The following is a 21,923-nucleotide window of genomic DNA, read 5'->3' on the forward strand; positions in this document are numbered from 1 at the left end:
TTGCGACGTCTGTCGTCGTGTAAAAGCAGAGCATCAACGGCCTGCTGGCACCCTTCAACCCTTAGCTATTCCTGAATGGAAATGGGATAAAATTGGTATGGATTTCATTACCGGTTTTCCCAGGACCAAAAGAGGGAATAATGCTATTTTCGTCGTGGTCGATCGTCTTTCCAAAGTAGCTCATTTCCTACCTGTTCGTGAGAGTATAACCGCTAGTCAGCTGGCAGACTTATACATCTCCCGAATAGTGTCCCTCCATGGTGTTCCTTTGGAAATCAATTCGGATCGAGGAAGTCTTTTCACCTCTCGATTTTGGGAAAGTTTCCAAAATGCTATGGGAACCCGTCTCTCCTTTAGCACCGCTTTCCACCCTCAGTCAAGTGGTCAAGTGGAACGCGTCAATCAGATTCTAGAAGACATGCTTCGAGCCTCCGTTATCTCTTTCGGAATGGACTGGGAGAAGTGCCTTCCATTTGCCGAATTCGCTTACAACAACAGCTATCAATCTAGCTTGGGTAAAGCCCCTTTTGAAGTTCTCTATGGACGACGATGTCGAACACCCCTTAACTGGTCAGAGACCGGGGAAAGACAATTCTTTGGCCCGGATATGATTCAGGAAGCAGAAGAACAAGTTCGTATCGTTCGTGAAAAGTTGAAAACAGCCCAATCTCGTCAAAAGAGTCAATATGACCGAAAACATAAGGCTATGACTTTCGAGGTTGACGAGAAGGCTTATCTTCGGGTCACCCCTCTGAAGGGAACCCATCGTTTCGGTATCAAAGGCAAATTGGCTCCTCGTTACATTGGACCTTTTCGCATTCTTGCCAAACGAGGAGAAGTTGCCTACCAGTTGGAACTACCTCCGCACCTCTCCAGAGTTCACGATGTCTTCCACGTTTCTCAACTCAGGCGTTGCTTCTCGGATCCTATCCGTGAAGTGGACCACGAAACGCTTGATCTCCAAGATAATCTTACATATCGAGAGTACCCCATTCGTATCCTCGATCAAGCCGAACGTACCACGCGACGTCATAATATCAAGTTTCTCAAGGTTCAATGGTCGCACCATTCTGAAGATGAAGCAACTTGGGAAAGGGAGGATCGTCTTCGACTTGAATATCCCGCCTTCTTCTCGGAGGAACCCAAATCTCGGGACGAGATTCTTTTGAGTGGGGGTGAGTTGTCACACCCTAGCTAGTCATGCATTAGAGTGCTGCATCATGTTTACTCTTTCATCAGAAACTTGAAATGGGGATGACAGAACCCCCAGTCCCCTCTGAAACCAACTAGGGTTACTAAAATAATTTTTCAATGAACCTGAAATGCCCTTCTAAAATGCCCATCATTTTTGCCTTGGTTCAGAACCTCTGCCAAAAGTGGTGCACATTTTCCTAGGCCATCCTAGGGTTTTTGAATTAAATCATAGATATTTGAATTTGGGCATTTAAAATAATATAAAATATTTAAATGCTCAAATATCTCCAAACTAAAATGTTTCATGTTGGAAATAATCCAACTATGGACCAGGAGTAGTTTGGTGATTTTTGGAAGTTGCCTAGGTATTTTATTTAATTCAACAAAGTTGCAGATATATTAAATAAAAACAGAAACAGAAAAGAGAGGGAAAAACTTACCTGTGCGGCCCAGCCAGCTGGCCGGCCCAGCTAGCAACCGACCCAGCCCAGCACTGTAGCTCTCCGTCGTCTTCCTCCCCTCGCCCCGAAGCTGCTGCGTGCTCGCGCGCGCACGGCCGCGCGGCCACCTCCTGCTTGCCGACGACCTCCTGGCCGCGTGGACGACGCCCGCAGCCCGTCCCGATCCCCCCTGCTCTCTCTCACTCTCCCCGGCTCTTTCCTTCCTCTCCCTCGCTCTCTCCCTCTCACGGCCGAACACCACCGTCGCCGCCGTTCGCCACAGCAGCTGTCTCCGACCACCCCTCGCTCCCCCGATTAGCTCAGAAGCTCCGCCTCGACTCCCTCTTCCTCCCCACCGCTCCACGGGTCCCCGGAAGCCCTGCATCGCCGCCTCGTCGCCGTTCCCCTCTTCGGGCTCCGATCATCGTCGCCGTCAAATTCGTCATCTCCGACGCGTCCCCGAGCCCGCTTCGACGCCCACTGCAACCGCGGTGAGCCCCCGAGTCATTTCCCCCTTCTCCCCTGCTCTCTCCCGACCCCTAGGCCCTAGCCCCACCTCGGCCGAGAGCTCCACGCCGCCGACGATGTCGCCGTCGTGGCCACGGTCGCCGTAGCGCCCAACCGAGCTCACCATCGTGCTCCACACCTCACTAGGAGCACGTAGCACGCACCAACACCTCCCCAAACCCCCTGCAACACTGATCCCGACCGCACCCGAACTCCGGCCGCCGCAGCCGAGCTCGCCGCCGTCAACTCCGGCCACCCCGAGCCCAACCACCACCACCAATAGCCGCGGCTCAACCTCAGCAACACGTAGATGCCTTCCGCCGTCCATTTGGTTGCCGGAATGGCAAAAAGCACTCTCGCCGCCGTCTCGGACCTCGCCGGCGTCATGTCGCCGGTGGGGTTTGACTTGTCCGACCTGGGGTTTGACCCCCCAGGGTCTCTGACGCGTGGGCCCTGTCGGCCAGGTGGTTAGGTTAGCGCTAACTACTGTTAGTCAACCCCCCCTGACACTGACAGTGGGCCCCAGCGCCACTAATTAGTAATTAGGATTAATTTAAATCTGTTTAACCCCCCCTGTCACTGACGTGTGGACCCCACACGTCAGGTTTGACCCGAGCCAGCCCTGTTGACCTGCTGACGTCACTGTGACGTCAGGCTGACGCAGTAATTGAATTTCTGGATTTAAATTAAATCAGGAAATTCCAGAATATTAATTAAACTTCAAAAATTCATAACTTTTATTCTGTAACTCCAAATTGGACAAATTATATATGAAAAATGATCAGAAAAATCCAATCTATCCATCTGTACTATTTTCATGCATGATCAAACAAGTTAAATTGATGTTTTAAGCAGAACAAGGAAAAGCACTTTAAAAGGCCATATTTGAATTTGAAATTTGAATCTTTGATTCAAATTTGTTCAAACCCTTCTGGTTTTAGTTGCATTAGCCCAACACACTCATATTGCCATGTTTCATGCATGCATCATATTGTTGCACATTGTTTGGTGATGCTTGTGTATCGATGTCCTTTGCGACAGGATCTGTCCCCGAGGAGTACCGTGATTACCCTAACGAAGAACCGTATCCGTGCATCGAACCATCAGGCAAGCAACCAACCATTTGATCATATCGATACAATCCCATGTTCTCGCTCCTGCTCTCTTTTACTGCATTAAGACAACGCGATTCAAACTGCTGTGTGCTACGGTAGTTGAACCCATTTCCTCTGCATGACCTGTCATTGCCACAGTAACTAGATGAAACCCACTAGCATGTGTAGGAGTTGATTGAGCCATATGTATGTGTTGTTCCTACCTTGCTATGCCTGCTATGCTTAGAGTCGTGTCAGGTCTGGTTCATCTGGGTGATGGGCTAGAGTGAAATGATTATGTCGGTAATGAGAGTGGTGTGGTGAACACGATTTGGTAAAGGTATCGATGAGAGGCCATGTAGGAGTACATGGTGGGTTGTTTCATTGAAGCCGACCTTAAGCACTGAGATCTGTATGTGTGATTTAAGATACAGCTACTACCATGCATTGGGCCCTGAAATATGACCCCGCTCGACTTCTTATTCACCCTAGCTCTCTGTCCAGGAGTTGCAAGTAGTTTCTGGTGTTTGTAGCCTACTGGAGGCCGTGGACAGCGCTGACCGTAGGGGTGGGCTGTGATGCGGTAGGTACGTGGCCGGGTGTACCGAATACCCGTTAGGTATCTCGGGAACCCTGTTCACATCGTTCGGGGCCGTATGGGAAACCTCGGCCGGACTCCCTGCGGATGGAACCTGAATAGGCGATAAACCTGGACTAGAGGCTTAAGTGTTTAGGTAGGTCGTGGTCTACACCCACGTCGGCTTTCGCTTGAAGTCTGCCGAGCACATGTCGTGTGCAGACGCTAAGTGGTGGAAACATGTATGAAGAAGTACACCCCTGCAGGGTTAACATGATCTATTCGAATAGCCGCGTCCGCGGTAAAGGACTACTTGGTTGCCTATACAGTTCATAGACAAGTAAATGGAAACTACTAAAAGCCTCAAGATAAGTGTGAGTGCCGAGGATGGCTCTTCCGTAGGAAGACGGAGGTGGATCCTCGGTAGTGTATTGAAGTGGTGAGTAGTGGACTCGTGTGCGCAAAACTATTTCAAATTGGAGTATCGTAGGATAGCCTAGCCAAGAGTCAAAGCTGGCTTGCTGCAATAACTCCACCAACCCTTCTTGATACTATGCATGTATGTAGGATCTGATGTAAGTCTTGCTGAGTACCTTTGTACTCATGTTGCTATAATCTACATTTTTACAGAAGACGCTGCAACCCCTTCTGATGGGTTCTATGTAGACGTTGACATCAACGAGTAGGCTAAAGACCCAGGTGGTGACCCTGAGCTTGTGGAGGACCACATAGTATAGCTAGGTTTTCAAAGCCTCTTTTATTTTACTAGTTGTCTGTACTCAGACAATGTACTTCCGCTGCTGGCTTGTATGACTGTATGACTTGTATGTTGGGTCGTGAGACCCGTACCTTTGTGTGTATGTTATGTATGGCTCACTGAGCCTTAAATAAAGTACTTGTGTCATAGAGTCATGTTGTGATGCTTCGTTGTATTTGCACATATCGAGCATGTTGTGTGTATGATTGAAATGCTTGGTATGTGTGGGATCTGACTATCTAGTTGTTTATCTTTAGTAGCCTCTCTTACCGGGAAATGTCTCCTAGTGTTACCGCTGAGCCATGGTAGCTTGCTACTGCTCTGGAACACTTAGGCTGGCCGGCATGTGTCCTTCTTCGTTCCTGTGTCTGTCCCTTCGGGGAAATGTCACGCTTTGAGTACCGGAGTCCTGTTAGCCCGCTACAGCCCGGTTTACCGGAGTCCTGCTAGCCCAGTGCTACAGCCCGGACCCACTTGCTGATGACCGACACGTTCGAAGCTGGGTCATGGATGCCTGTCCCTGTAAGTCTGTGCCACTTTGGGTTTACGACTAGTCATGTCAGCCCGGGCTCTTTATCATATGGATGCTAGCGACACTATCATATACGTGAGCCAAAAGGCGCAAACGGTCCCGGGAAAAGGTAAGACGACACCCGTGGGGATACCGTGCGTGAGGCCGCAAAGTGATATGAGGTGTTACCAGCTAGATCGATGTGACATCGAGTCGGGGTCCTGACACGTTCTTAGCAACGAATATCTTGCATTCGGATCTGTGATAGAAGGTGTACCCAACAGTCTCCTTTGGGTATCCTATGAAGACACATTTCTCCGATTTGGGTTCGAGCTTATCAGGATGAAGCTTTTTCACATAAGCATCGCAGCCCCAAACTTTTAAGAAATGATAGCTTAGGTTTCTTGCCAAACCACAGTTCATATGGTGTCGTCTCAACGGATTTAGATGGTGCCCTATTTAACATGAATGTAGCTGTCTCTAATGTATAACCCCAAAACGATAGTGGTAAATCGGTAATTAAGAGACATCATAGATCGCACCATATCCAATATAGTACGGTTACGACATTCGGACAGACCATTATGCTATGGTGTTCTTGGCGGCGTGAGTTGTGAAACTATTCCACGCTGTTTTAAATGAAGGCCAAAACTCGTAACTCAAATATTCGCCTCTATGATCATATCGTAGAAACTTTATTTTCTCATTACGATGATTTTCTACTTCACTCTGAAATTCTTTGAACTTTTCAAATGTTTCAGACTTATGTTTCATTAAGTAGATATACCCATATCTTCTTAAATCAACTGTGAAGGTTAGAAAATAATGATACCCGCCGCGAGCCACAACACTCATTGGACAACATACATCAGTATGTATTATTTCCAACAAGTCGGTTGCTCGCTCCATTGTTCTGGAGAACGGAGTCTTAGTCATCTTACCCATGAGGCATGGTTCACAAGTATCAACTGATTCATAATCAAGTGGTTTCAAAAGCCCATCAGCATGGAGTTTCTTCATGCGTTTTACACCAATATGACCTAAACGGTAGTGCCCCAAATAAGTTGAAATATCATTATTAACTTTGCATCTTTTGGCATCAATATTATGAATATGTGTATCACTACAATCGAGACTCAATAAACCATTTACATTGGGTGTATGACCATAGAATGTTTTATTCATGTAAACAAAACAACAATTGTTCTCTGACTTAAATGAATAACCGTATCACAATAAACATGACCCAATCATATTCATGCTCAAAGCAAACACCAAATAACATTTATTTAGGTCCAACACTAATCCCGAAGATAGAGGGAGCGTGCGATGGTGATCTTATCAACCTTGGAATCACATCCAACACACATTGTCACCTCGCCCTTAACTAGTCTTTGTTCATTTTGCAACTCTTGTTTCGAGTTACTAATCATAGAACCTGAACCGGTATCAAATACCCAGGGGTTACTATGAACACTAGTAAAGTACACATCAATAACATGTATATCAAATATAGCTTTCACTTTGCCATCCTTCTTATCCGCCAAGTATTTGGAGTAGTTCCGCTTCCAATGACCATTCCCTTTGCAGTAGAAGCAGTCAGTTTCAGGCTTAGGTCTAGCTTTGGGTTTCTTCACGGGAGTGGCAACTTGCTTGCCATTCTTTCTTGAAGTTCCTTTTCTTTTCCTTTGCCCCTTTTCTTGAAACTAGTGGTCTTGTTAACCATCAACACTTGATGCTCTTTCTTGATTTCTACCTTCGCCGATTTTAGCATCGCGAAGAGCTCGGTAATCGTTTTCGTCATCACTTGCATATTATAGTTCATCACGAAGTTCCAGTAACTTGGTGATAGTGACTAGAGAACTCTATCAATCACTATCCTATCTGGAAGATTAACTCCCACTTGATTCAATCGATTGTAGTACTCACACATTCTGAGCACATGCTCACTGGTTAAGCTAGTGGCCTCCATCTTGTAGGCAAAGTACTTGTCAGAGGTCTCATACCTCTCGACTCGGGCATGAGTCTGAAATACCAATTTCAGCTTTTGGAACATCTTATATGCTCCGTGGCATTCAAAATGTTTTTGAAGTCCCGGTTCTAAGCCGTAAAGCATGGTGCACTAAACTATCAAGTAGTCATCATATCGAGCTTGCCAAACATTCACAACGTCTGCATCTGCTCCTGCAATAGGTCTGTCACCGAGCGGTGCATCAAGGACATAATTCTTCTGTGCAGAAATGAGATAATCCTTAGATCACAGATCCAGTCCGCATCATTGCTACTATCATCTTTCAACTTATTTTTTCTCTAGAACATATCAAAAATAAACAGGGAGCTATAACGTGAGCTATTGATCTACAACATAATTTGCAAATACTATCAGGACTAAGTTCATGGTAAATTAAAGTTCAATTAATCATATTACTCAAGAACTCCCACTTAGATAGACATCCCTCTAGTCATCTAAATGATCACATGATCCAAATCAACTAAACCATGTACGATCATCACGTGAGATGGAGTAGTTTTCAATGGTGAACATCACTATGTTGATCATATCTACTATATGATTAGCGTTCAACCTTTCGTTCTCAGTGTTCTAAGGCCATATCTGCATATGCTAGGCTCATCAAGTTTAACCCGACTATTCTACACGTACAAAACTGGCTTGCACTCGTTGTATGTGAACGTAGAGCTTACAACACTCGATCATCACGTGGTGTCTCGGCACGACGAACTATAGCAACGGTGCATACTTAGGGAGAATGCTTGTACCTTGAAATTTAGTGACGGATCATCTTATAATGCTACTGCCGCACTAAGCAAAATAAGATGCATAAAGGATAAACATCACATGCAATCAAAATATGTGACATGATATGGCCATCATCATCTTGTGCCTTTGATCTCCATCTCTAAAGCACCGTCATGATCTCCATCGTAGCATCGTTGTCATCTCGCCAGCTATTGCTTCTACGACTATCACTACCGTGATGACCCACAAGTATAGGGGATCTATCGTAGGCCTTTCGATAAGTAAGAGTGTCGAACCCAACGAGGAGCGGAAGGAAATGATAAAGCGGTTTTCAGCAAAGTATTCTCTGCAAGCACTGAAATTATAGGTGACAGATAGTTTTGTGATAAGATAATTTGTAACGAGCAACAAGTAACAAAAGTAAATAAAGTGCAGCAAGGTGGCCCAATCCTTTTTGTAGCAAAGGACAAGCCTGGACAAATTCTTATATAGAGAAAAGTGCTCCCGAGGACACATGGGGATTATCGCCAAGCTAGTTTTCATCACATTCATATGATTCGCGTTCGCTAGTTTGATAATTTGGTATGTGGTTGGACCGGTGCTTGTGTACTGTCCTTACTTGGAAAAGCATGCCACTTATGATTAACCTCTATTGCAAGCATCCGCAACTACAACAAAAGTATTAAGGTAAACCTGACCATAGCATGAAACATATGGATCCAAATCAGCCCCTTACGAAGCAACGCATAAACTAGGGTTTAAGCTTCTGTCACTCTAGCAACCCATCATGTACTTATTACTTCCCAATGCCTTCCTCTAGGCCCAAATAATGGTGAAGTTTCATGTAGTCGACGTTCACATAAGACCACTAGAGGAGAGACAACATACATCTCATCAAAATATCGAACGAATACCAAATTCACATGACTACTAATGGCAAGACTTCTCCAATGTCCTCAGGAACAAACGTCACTACTCAGAAAGCATATTCATATTCATAAGCAGAGGGGTATTAATGTGCATATAGGATCTGAACATATGATCTTCCACCAAGTAAACCAACTAGCGTCAACTACAAGGAGTAATCAACACTACTAGCAACCCATAGGTACCAATCCCAGACTTAGAGACAAGAATTGGATATAAGAGATGAACTAGGGTTTGATAAGAGATGGTGCTGGTGAAGATGTTGATGGAGATTGGCCCCCTCCCGATGAGACATGCGTTGGTGATGATGATGGCGATGATTTCCCCCTCCCGGAGGGAACTGTCCCCGGCAGAACAGCTCCACCGGAGCCATAGATTGGTTCCGCCAAGCTTCCGCCTCGTGGCGGCGGAGTCTCGTCCCGAAAGCTTTCTTATGATATTTTTTCTCAATGAAAGACTCCATATAGCAGAAGATGGGCATCGGAGGGCCACCAGGGTGCCCACGAGGCAGGGGGCACGCCCAGGTGGTAGGGCGCGCCCCCACCCTCGTGGCTGGTGTGTGGCCCCCCTGTGGTACTTCTTGCACTCAGTATTTTTTATATATTGTGAAAGTAACTTCCGTGAAGTTTCAGGACTTTAAGAGCTGTGCAGAATAGGTCTCTCATATTTGCTCCATTTCCAGCCCAAAATCCCAGCTGTCGGCATTCTCCGTCATTATGTAAACCTTGTAAAATAAGAGAGAATAGGCATAAGTATTGCGACATAATGTGTAATAACAACCCATAATGCAATAAATATCGATATAAAAGCATGATGCAAAATGGACGTATCAACTCCCCAAGCCGAAATCGAAAAATATGTCCACATGTTTAGAGATAGAGGTGTCGATAAAATAAAATACGGACATGAGGGCATCATGATCATTCTTAGAACAGCAGCTTATATAATCATTGTCATATGATCTGTTATGTTAGAGTAACAATTCAATCACAATTTCAAGTATGAATCATAAACTTCATTGAAAACTAATAAACCATAATCTCAGTCATTTGAAGAAATTGCAATTTAGCATAACATAGGAAAGAGTCAATATAAGAGCTTTTCAGCAAGTCCACATACTCAACTATCATATAGTCTTTCACAATTTCTAACACTCACACAATACTTATGGGTATGGAGTTTTGATCGGACACAGAGAAAGATAGGGGCTTATAGTTTTGCCTCCCAATGTTTTACCTCAAGGGTAATGTCAACAATAATAGTTCACGAAAACTCACATCCAATTAGCCATATATACCAGTATCTTTCCAACATATTGTGCTTGCCAAAAGATAAAATGTAAAAAGGAAAGGTGAAGATCACCATGACTCTTATGTAAGGTAGGAGATAAAAGTAAAAGATAGGCCCTTAGCAGAGGGAAGCAGAAGTTGTCATGCGCTTTTATGGTTGGATGCACAAAATCTTAATGCGAAAGAACGTCACTTTATATTTCCACTTGTGATATGGACCTTTATTATGCAGTACGTCACTTTTATTTCTTCCATATCACATGATCATATAAAGCTTATTTTGTCCCACACTAATAAGTCATACATATTTAGAGAGCAATTTTTATTGCCTGCACCGATGACAACTTACTTGAAGGATCTTACTCAATCCATAGGTAGATATGGTGGACTCTCATGGCAAAACTGGGTTTAAGGGTATTTGGGAGCACAAGTAGTATCTCTACTTGGTGCAAAGAATTTGGCTAGCATGAGGGGGAAAGGCAAGCTCAATCATGTTGGATGATCCATGATAATATAATTTATCTCAGATGTAATAAAACATAATCCATTACGTTGTGTTCCTTGCCCAACATCAACTCTTTAGCATGTCATATTTTAATGAGTGCTCACAATCATAAAATATGTCCAAGATAGTGTATTTATATGTGAAGACCTCTGTTTCTTTATTACTTACTGTTAATTGCAACGATGACCAAAACTATGTTTGTAAACTCTCAACAACTTTTATTCATCATACTCTTTATATGTGAGCTCATTACTCTCCATAAGATCCATATGATCTCTTTTATTTCTTTTTATTCTTTTCTCTTTTCTTTTATTCACTCAAGATCATGGCAAAATAATCAAGCCCTTGACTAAACACTAATCTTTATTATATAGCTCACGGACTCGATTACATAGAGGGACCATAAAGCAAAACTCAAAACTAGATCATACTAAAAACTTTTATTCTACTAGATCAAAATATTATCAAAAGGATCGAACTAAGAAAAACGGTAAAGATGAAGGTGATGGTGATACAATACCGGGGCACTCCCCCAAGCTTGGAAGTTGCGAAGGGGAGTGCCCATACCAGATGCTCAGTTCTTCTTTGTCGGTGAAGAAGCTGTTGGTTTTGTTGATGGCGTAGGCTTCTTCCTTAATTTGCGCTTGAGGACAGAATTTTGTGTTGGGGAACGTAGTAATTTCAAAAAAATTCCTACGCACACGCAAGATCATGGTGATGCATAGCAATGAGAGGGAAGAGTGTTGTCTACGTACCCTCGTAGACCGATAGCGGAAGCGTTATGACAACGCGGTTGATGTATTCGTACGTCTTCACGGCCCGACCGATCAAGCACCGAAACTATGGCACCTCTGAGTTCTATCACACGTTCAGCTCGATGACGATCCCCGGACTCCGATCCAGCAAAGTGTCGGGAAAGAGTTCCGTCAGCACGACGGCGTGGTGACGATCTTGATGTACTAATGTCGTAGGGCTTCGCCTAAGCACTACTACAATATTATCGAGGACTATGGTGGAAGGGGGCACCGCACACGGCTAAGAATATGACCACGTGGATCAACTTGTGTGTCTATGGGGTGCCCCCTGCCCCCGTATATAAAGGAGCAAGGGGGAGGCCGGCCGGCCCTTGTGGGGCGCCAAGGAGGAGTAGGATTCCTACTCCTAGTTGGAGTAGGTTTCCACCTTTCCTAGTCCAACTAGGAGAAGGGGGGAAAGGGGGGAAGAGGGGAAGGAAGGGAGAGAGGGGCCGTGCCCCAAACCCCTTGTCCAATTCGGACTGGGCTTGGGAGGGGCGCGCGCCACCTCCTGGTCCTTCCCACTAAGGCCCATTGCTTCTTCCTCGTATTCCCGTAACTCCCCGGTACCTCCGAAAATACCCAAACCAATCGGAACCTTTCTGATGTCCGAATATAGTCATCCAATATATCGATCTTTACGTCTCGACCATTTCGAGACTCCTCGTCATGTCCCTGATCTCATCCGGGACTCCGAACTCCTTCAGTACATCAAAACTCATAAACTCATAATATAACTGTCATCAAAACCTTAAGCGTGCGGACCCTACAGGTTCGAGAACAATGTAGACATGACCGAGACACTTCTCCGGTCAATAACCAATAGCGGAACCTGGATGCTCATATTGGCTCCTACATATTCTATGAAGATCTTTATCGGTCAAACCGCATAACAACATACATTGTTCCCTTTGTCATCGGTATGTTACTTGCCCGAGATTCGATCGTCGGTATCTTAATACCTAGTTCAATCTCGTTACCGGCAAGTCTCTTTACTCATTCCGTAATACATCATCTCACAACTAACTCATTAGTTGCAATGCTTGCAAGGCTTATGTGACGTGCATTACCGAGAGGGCCCAGAGATACCTCTCCGACAATCGGAGTGACAAATCCTAATCTCGAAATACGCCAGCCCAACATGTACCTTTGGAGACACCTGTAGAGCTCCTTTATAATCACCCAGTTATGTTGTGACGTTTGGTAGCACACAAAGTGTTACTCCGGCAAACGGGAGTTGCATAATCTCATAGTCATAGGAACATGTATAAGTCATGAAGAAAGCAATAGCAACATACTAAACGATCGGGTGCTAAGCTAATGGAATGGGTCATGTCAATCAGATCATTCACCTAATGATGTGATCCCCTTAATCAAATAACAACTCTTTGTTCATGGCTAGGAAACATAACCATCTTTGATTAACGAGCTAGTCAAGTAGAGGCATACTAGTGACACTCTGTTTGTCTATGTATTCACACATGTATTATGTTTCCGGTTAATACAATTCTAGCATGAATAATAAACATTTATTTCCTTCAGTCTCCCACTGGCACTAGAGTCAATAATCTAGATCACATCGCCATGTGATTTAACATCAATAGTTCACATCTTTATCTGATTGGTTCACATCTCCATGTGTCTAACACCCAAAGGGTTTACTATATTCAATAATGTAGTTCACATCTCTATGTGATTAAGACCCAAAAAGTGATCATGTTTTGCTTGTGAGAGAAGTTTAGTCAACGGGCCTGCCACATTCAGATCCGCATGTATTTTGCAAATTTCTATGTCAACAATGCTCTGCATGGAGCTACTCTATCTAATTGCTCCCACTTTCAATATGTATCCAGATTGAGACTTAGAGTCATCTGGATCAGTGTCAAAACTTGCATTGACATAACCCTTTACGACGAACCTTTTGTCACCTCCCTAATCGAGAAACATATCCTTATTCTAGTAAGGATAATTTTGACCGCTTTCCATTGATCTACTCCTAGATCACTATTGTACTCCCTCTCTTAACACAGTGTATGGTATACAATAGATCTGGTACACAGCATGGCATACTTTATAGAACCTATGACTGAGGCATAGGGAATGACTTTCATTCTCTTTCTATCTTCTGTCGTGGTCGGGCTTTGAGTCTTACTCAACTTCACACCTTGTAACACAGGCAAGAAACTTTTTCTTTGACTGTTCCATTTTGAACTACTTCAAAATCTTGTCAAGGTATGTATTCATTGAAAAAACTTATCAAGCGTCTTGATCTATCTCTATAGATCTTGATACTCAATATGTAAGCAGCTTCACCGAGGTCTTTCTTTGAAAAACTCCTTTCAAACACTCCTTTATGCTTTGCAGAATAATACTACATTATTTCCGATCAACAATATGTCATTCACATATACTTATCAGAAATGTTGTAGTGCTCCCACTCACTTTCTTGTAAATACAGGCTTCACCGCAAGTCTGTATAAAACTATATGCTTTGATCAACTTATCAAAGCGTATATTCCAACTCCGAGATGCTTGTACCAGTCCATAAATGGATCGCTGGAGCTTGCATATTTTGTTAGCACCTTTAGGATTTGACAAAACCATCTTGTTGCATCACATACAACTCTTCTTTAATAAATCCATTAAGGAATGCAGTTTTGTTTATCCATTTGCCAGATTTCATAAAATGCGGCAATTGCTAACATGATTCAGACAGACTTAAGCATAGATACGAGTGAGAAACTATCATCATAGTCAACACCTTGAACTTGTCGAAAACCTTTTGCGACAATTCTAGCTTTGTAGATAGTAACACTACTATCCGTGTCCGTCTTCCTCTTGAAGATCCATTTATTATCAAGGGCTTGCCGATCCTCGGGCAAGTCCACCAAAGTCCACACTTTGTTCTCATACATGGATCCTATCTCAGATTTCATGGCCTAAAGCCATTTATCGGAATCTGGGCTCATCATCGCTTCCTCATAGTTCGTAGGTTCGTCATGGTTAAGTAACATGGCCTCCAGAATAGGATTACCGTACCACTCTGGTGCGGATCTTACTCTGCTTTACCTACGAGATTCGGTAGTAACTTGATCTGAAATTACATGATCATCATCATTAGCTTCCTCACTAATTGGTGTAGTAGTCACAGGAACAGATTTCTGTGATGAACTATTTTCCAATAAGGGAGAAGGTACAATTACCTTATCAAGTTTTCTACTTTCCTCCCACTCACTTCTTTCGAGAGAAACTCCTTCTCTAAAAAGGATCCATTCTTAGCAACGAATGTCTTGCCTTCGGATCTGTGATAGAAGGTGTACCCAACTGTCTCCTTTGGGTATCCTATGAAGACATATTTCTCCGATTTGAGTTTGAGCTTATCGAGATGAAACTTTTTCACATAAGCATCGCAACTCCAAACTTTAAGAAATGACAACTTAGGTTTCTTGCCAAACCGTAGTTCACACGGTGTCGTCTCAACGGATTTAGATGGTGCCCTATTTAACGTGAATGCAGCTGTCTCTAATGCATAACCCCAAAACGATAATGGTAGATCGGTAAGAGACATCATAGATTGCACTATATCCAATAAAGTACGGTTATGACGTTTGGACACACCATTATGCTGTGGTGTTCCATGTGGCATGAGTTTGTGAACCTATTCCACATTGTTTTAATTGAAGACCAAACTCGTAACTCAAATATTTGTCTCCGCGATCTGATCGTAGAAACTTTATTTTCTTGTCACGATGATTTTCCACTTCACTCTGAAATTCTTTGAACTTTTCAAATGTTTCATACTTATGTTTCATCAAGTAGATATACCCATATCTTCTCAAATCATCTGTGAAGTTCAGACAATAACGATACTTGCCGTGAGCCTTAACACTCATCGGACCGCATACATCAGTATGTATTATTTCCAATAAGTCAGTTGCTCGCTCCGTAGAACGGAGTCTTAGTCATCTTGCCCACGAGGCATGGTTCGCAAGCATCAAGTGATTCATAATCAAGTGATTCCAAAATCCCATCAGCATGGAGTTTCTTCATGCGCTTTACACCAATATGACCTAAACGGCAGTGCCACAAATAAGTTGCACTATCATTATTAACTTTGCATCTTTTGGTTTCAATATTATTATTATGTGTATCACTACGATCGAGATCCAACGAACTATTTTCATTGGGTGTGTAACCATATAAGGTTTTATTCATGTAAACAGAACAACAATTTATTCTCTTACTTAAATGAATAACTGTATTACAATAAACATGATCAAATCATATTCATGCTCAATGCAAACACCAAATAACACTTATTCAGGTTCAACACTAATCCCGAAAGTATAGGGAGTGTGCGATGATGATCATATCAATCTTGGAACCACTTCCAACACACATCGTCACTTCACCCTTAACTAGTCTTTATTCTGCAACTCCCGTCTCGAGTTACTAATCTTAGCAACTGAACTAGTATCAAATACTAGTTGGTTGCTATAAACACTAGTAAAGTACACATCAATAACATGTATATCAAATATACTTATGTTCACTTTGCCATCCTTCTTATCTGCCAATCACTTGAGGTAGTTCCGCATCCAGTGACCAGTCCCTTTGCAGTAGAAGCACTTAGTCTCAGGCTTAGGGTTAGACTTGGGCTTCTTCACTTGAGCAGCAACTTGCTTGCTGTTCATTTTGAAGTTCCCCTTCTTCCCTCTGCCCTTTTCTTGAAACTAGTGGTCTTGTCTACCATCAACACTTGATGTTTTTCTCGATTTCTACCTTCATCAATTTCCTCATTACGAAGAGCTTGGGAATCATTTCCGTTATCCCTTGCATATCATAGTTCATCACGAAATTCTACTAACTTGGTGATGGTGACTAGAGAATTCTGTCAATCACTATCTTATCTGGAAGATTAACTCCCACTTGATTCAAGCGATTGTAGTACTCAGACAATCTAGGCACATGCTCACTAGTTGAGCGATTCTCCTCCATCTTTTAGCTATAGAACTTGTTGGAGACTTCATATCTCTCAACTCGGGTATTTGCTTGAAATATTAACTTCAACTACTAGAACATCTCATATGTTCCATGACGTTCAAAACGTCTTTGAAGTCCCGATTCTAAGCCATTAAGCATGGTGCACTAAACTATCAAGTAGTCATCATATTGAGCTAGCCAAACGTTCATAACGTCTGCATCTGCTCCTGCAATAGGTCCGTCACCTAGCGGTGCATCAAGGACATAATTCTTCTGTGCAGCAATGAGGATAAACCTCAGATCATGGATCCAATCCGCATCATTGCTACTAACATCTTTCAATACAATTTTCTCTAGGAACATATCAAAATAAACACAGGGAAGCAACAACACGAGCTGTTGATCTACAACATGATTTACAAAATACTACCAGGACTAAGTTCATGATAAATTTAAGTTCAATTAATCATATTACTTTAAGAACTCCCACTTAGATAGACATCCCTCTAATCCTCTAAGTGATCACGTGATCCAAATCAACTAAACCATGTCCGATCATCACGTGAGATGGAGTAGTTTCATTGGTGAACATCACTATGTTGATCATATCTACTATATGATTCACGCTCGACCTTTTGGTCTCCGTGTTCCGAGGCCATATCTGTATATGCTTGGCTCGTCAAGTATAACCTGAGTATTCCGCGTGTGCAACTGTTTTGCACCCCTTGTATTTGAGCATAGAGCCTATCACACCCGATCATCACGTGGTGTCTCAGCACGAAGAACTTTCGCAACGGTGCATACTCAGGGAGAACACTTCTTGATAATTAGTGAGAGATCATCTTAAAATGCTACCGTCAAACTAAGCAAAATAAGATGTATAAAAGATAAACATCACATGCAATCATAATATGTGACATGATATGGCCATCATCATCTTGTGCCTTTGATCTCCATCTCCAAAGCATTGTCATGATCTCCATCGTCACTAGCATGACACCATGATCTCCATCATCTTGATCTATATCAATGTGTCGTCACATGGTCGTCTCGCCAACAATTGCTCTTGCAACTATTGCTATCGCATAGCGATAAAGTAAAGCAATTATTGGGCACTTGCATCTTATGCAATAGAGAGACAACCATAAGGATTTTGCCAGTTGCCGATAACTTCAACAAAACATGATCATCTCATACAACAACTTATATCTCATCACGTCTTGACCATATCACATCACAACATGCCCTACAAAAACAAGTTAGACGTCCTCTACTTTGTTGTTGCAAGTTTTACGTGGCTGCTACTGGGCTTAGCAAGAACCGTTCTTACCTACGCATCAAAACCACAACGATAGTTTGTCAAGTTGGTGCTGTTTTAACCTTCGCAAGGACCCGGCGTAGCCACACTTGGTTCAACTAAAGTTGGAGAAACTGACACCCGCCAGCCACCTGTGTGCAAAGCACGGCGATAGAACCAGTCTCGCGTAAGCGTACGCGTAATGTCGGTCCGGGCCGCTTCATCCAACAATACCGCAGAACCAAAGTATGACATGCTGGTAAGCAGTATGACTTATATCGCCCACAACTCACTTGTGTTCTACTCGTGCATATAACATCAACACATAAAACCTAGGCTCGGATGCCACTGTTGGGGAACGTAGTAATTTCAAAAAATTTCCTACGCACACACAAGATCATGGTGATGCATAGCAACGAGAGGGGAGAGTGTTGTCTACGTACCCTCGTAGACCGATAGCGGAAGCATTATGACAACGCGGTTGATGTAGTTGTACGTCTTCACGGCCCGACCGATCAAGCACTGAAACTACGGCACCTCTGAGTTCTAGCACACGTTCAGCTCGATGACGATCCCCGGACTCCGATCCAGCATAGTGTCGGGAAAGAGTTCCGTCAGCACGACAGCGTGATGACAATCTTGATGTACTAATGTCGCAGGGCTTCGCCTAAGCACTGCTACAATATTATCGAGGACTATGGTGGAAGGGGGCACCGCACACGGCTAAGAATATGATCACGTGGATCAACTTGTGTGTCTATGGGGTGCCCCCTGCCCCCGTATATAAAGGAGTAAGGGGGAGGCCGGCTGGCCCTTGTGGGGCGCCAAGGAGGAGTAGGATTCCTACTCCTAGTTGAAGTAGGTTTCCACCTTTCCTTGTCCAACTAGGAGAAGGGGGGAAAGGGGGGAAGAGGGGAAGGAAGGGAGAGAGGGGTCGCGCCCCAAACCCCTTGTCCAATTCAGACTGGGCTTGGGAGGGGCGCGTGCCACCTCCTGGTCCTTCCTACTAAGGCCCATTAAGGCCCATTGCTTCTTCCTCGTATTCCCGTAACTTCCCGGTACCTCCGAAAATACCCGAACCACTCGGAACCTTTCCGATGTCCAAATGTAGTCGTCCAATATATCAATCTTTATGTCTCGACCATTTCAAGACTCCTCGTCATGTCCCCGATCTCATCCGGGACTCCGAACTCCTTCGGTACATCAAAACTCATAAACTCATAATATAACTGTCATCAAAACCTTAAGCGTGCGGACCCTACGGGTTCGAGAACAATGTAGACATGACCGAGACACGTCTTCGGTCAATAACCAATAGCGGAACCTGGATGCTCATATTAGCTCCTACATATTCTACGAAGATCTTTATCGGTCAGACCGCATAACAACATACGATGTTCCCTTTGTCATCGGTATGTTACTTGCCCGAGATTCGATCGTCGGTATCTCAATACCTAGTTCAATCTCGTTACCGGCAAGTCTCTTTACTCGTTCCATAATACATCATCTCACAACTAACTCATTAGTTGCAATGCTTGCAAGGCTTATGTGATGTGCATTACCGAGAGGGCCCAGAGATACCTCTCCAACAATCGGAGTGACAAATCCTAATCTCGAAATACGCCAACCCAACATGTACCTTTGGAGACACCTGTAGAGCTCCTTTATAATCACCCAGTTACGTTGTGACGTTTGGTAGAACACAAAGTGTACCTCCGACAAACGGGAGTTGCATAATCTCATAGTCATAGGAACATGTATAAGTCATGAAGAAAGCAATAGCAACATACTAAATGATCATGTGCTAAGCTAATGGAATGGGTCATGTCAATCAGATCATTCACCTAATGATGTGATCCCATTAATCCAGTAACAACTCTTTGTTCATGGTTACGAAACATAATCATCTTTGATTAATGAGCTAGTCAAGTAGAGGCATACTAGTGACACTCTGTTTGTCTATGTATTCACACATGTATTATGTTTCCAGTTAATACAATTCTAGCATGAATAATAAACATTTATCATGATATAAGGAAATAAATAATAACTTTATTATTGCCTCTAGGGCATATTTCCTTCATTTTGATCCCTTAGATCATCGATCTCCTGCTCAAGGCTCAATATATTCTTACATAATTCTTGTTTGTTTTCCTGCAAGAGGTGAAAAGGGATAAACTCGATCTTAGGTCTCTTTGCTCTGCCAGGGAGGCTTGACTTTTTGAACTCCACATGCATGTTGCCAAGTTGAGGTAATGGGACTTCATCCTCATCTGAACTCGTCTCCTCTTTTCCCTTCGGTTCATAGTCCTCTTCTTCTTCCGTAGTCCAACCACAATGCTCCACGTCCCCATAGACCTTAGGAGCTGCAAGGTAATCAGCCACATAGCTTTTTCCTTCCGAATCCTAGGATGACATATTGCTCTAATTTGCAGCAGGAAAAGCTTGAAACAAGAACATGAGATTTTTGCGTGATACGGTGGTCAAAACCTTCCGAAGATTATATCACTACTAGGAAAACGACTATAGATGAAATGGACACTAATGGCGCACCACGTGTGTGGTGCGCCATTAGAATATAGCAATGGCGCACCACATACAGGTACGCCATTAGTAATATATTACTAATGGCACACCTGGTGTGCGGTGCGCCATTAGAAGTTTTGAAAAAAAATAAAAACAAAATTTGTTACTAATGGCGCACCGTGGGTGTGGTGCGCCATTAGTAGTTGACATAGTAATGGCGCACCACACCCACGGTGCGCCATTAGAAGTTTTGAAAAAAAGTAAAAAAAAATTGTTAGTAATGGCGCACCAGTGGACAGTGCGCCATTACTAGTTTTAACTAGTAATGGCGCACTGTCCACTGGTGCGCCATTACTAAGTTTTTTTCAAAAAAATTCAAATTTTTTATATTTTTTTCAAAACTAGTAATGGCGCACCGTGGACCGCCTTTTCAGTTTAAAAAAAATTAAAAAATGACAAAAATGTCAAAAAAATAAAAGAAAATAAGTTTGCCATGTGATATGTGGTCTAGTTGTTGGGAAAATTTACAAATATAAATTTCGACTTTATTTGCAAAATCTCTCTGGAAATTTGTAAAATGGGCATAACTTTTGCATACGAACTCGGATTAAAAAGTTTTATATATGAAAAATCATCTACTCGAAAAGTTACATCCGTTACAGGGCTTTCAAGATCTAGAGGCAAAAAAATTCAAAAAAAAAGGTTTTGATTTTTTTTTCAAAAAATGATACGTAATATGACCGGGAAGTTTGAAATATTTTTCAAAATTTCATCATAGTCATGAACATGAACAATGTCCTAGAAGTGCCTGTGAAGTGAGCTGTTGCTGGGGTTGGATAGAACTCTGAAGTTAAGCGTGCTTGGGCTGGAGTATTGAGAGGATGGGCGACCTTTCGAGAAGTTTGACCACGGAATGCGATTTGACCTGAGATTAAGCATATTAACCCGAGATTAAGACATAATGACCTGAGATTAAGAAAAAAACGAAAAAATATTGAAATTTTTTGAAAAAAATTAAAAAAATTCTTGTCGGTGTACTAAAGTAGGGGTACCCTAGTATCCCGAACTTGTGCACGGGCGACCGCCAAAATCCTCCGTGGTTCCTTTGGAGCCATTCAAGAACAAAGTATTTAAGCCAAGGAGACAAGACCTCGGCAAGAGGAGCTTGCCGGGAAGGCCAACCAAGGCATCTCAAGGAACTTGCCGCGACGCGCCACGCGTCCCGGAAAGGCATGGTGAGCGACAAGCTCCCGGGCGCGACAAGACAACGACCGCGGCAAGGCGCTTGCCGCGGCAAGGCGCTTGCCGCAGCAGGCCACTACTTCGTATCCGCGCTCCAGCACATCCGCCAACGTGTCGCTCTGGGACCCTTCCAGGCGTACGTGGCAGGAAGCTGTGCAGCCAGCGGTGCGCAGTGGTAAGCGGCGCTGACAAGACGGCCGCTGTAGCAAGCGGTGGCGTCCCTGGCGGTCCCTTTCGCACTATTTGGGGCGACGCAGACGGGCATTTAATGCCCTTGTCCCCTACCGTCAAGGTTAGGTATGATACACTGTACAAGTAGCTATACCAACCGCACCACCATTTCCATTTTTGCCCTTATCTATGTTGCCACCTGTCGGTGACCCCTTGAGCGTATAAAAGGAGGCCCATGCGCAACGTAGAAGGGGTTCGGAGCTTAGAGGACTCATTCACGCTCGGTCTCGCTAGCTGCTGGTGTGTACTGTAGCACTCCGCGCTCCCGAGCAAGAACTCAATACAAACCAA

Source organism: Triticum aestivum, chromosome 1A, assembly GCF_018294505.1.
Source record: "Triticum aestivum cultivar Chinese Spring chromosome 1A, IWGSC CS RefSeq v2.1, whole genome shotgun sequence".
Classification (NCBI taxonomy): Eukaryota; Viridiplantae; Streptophyta; class Magnoliopsida; order Poales; family Poaceae; genus Triticum; species Triticum aestivum.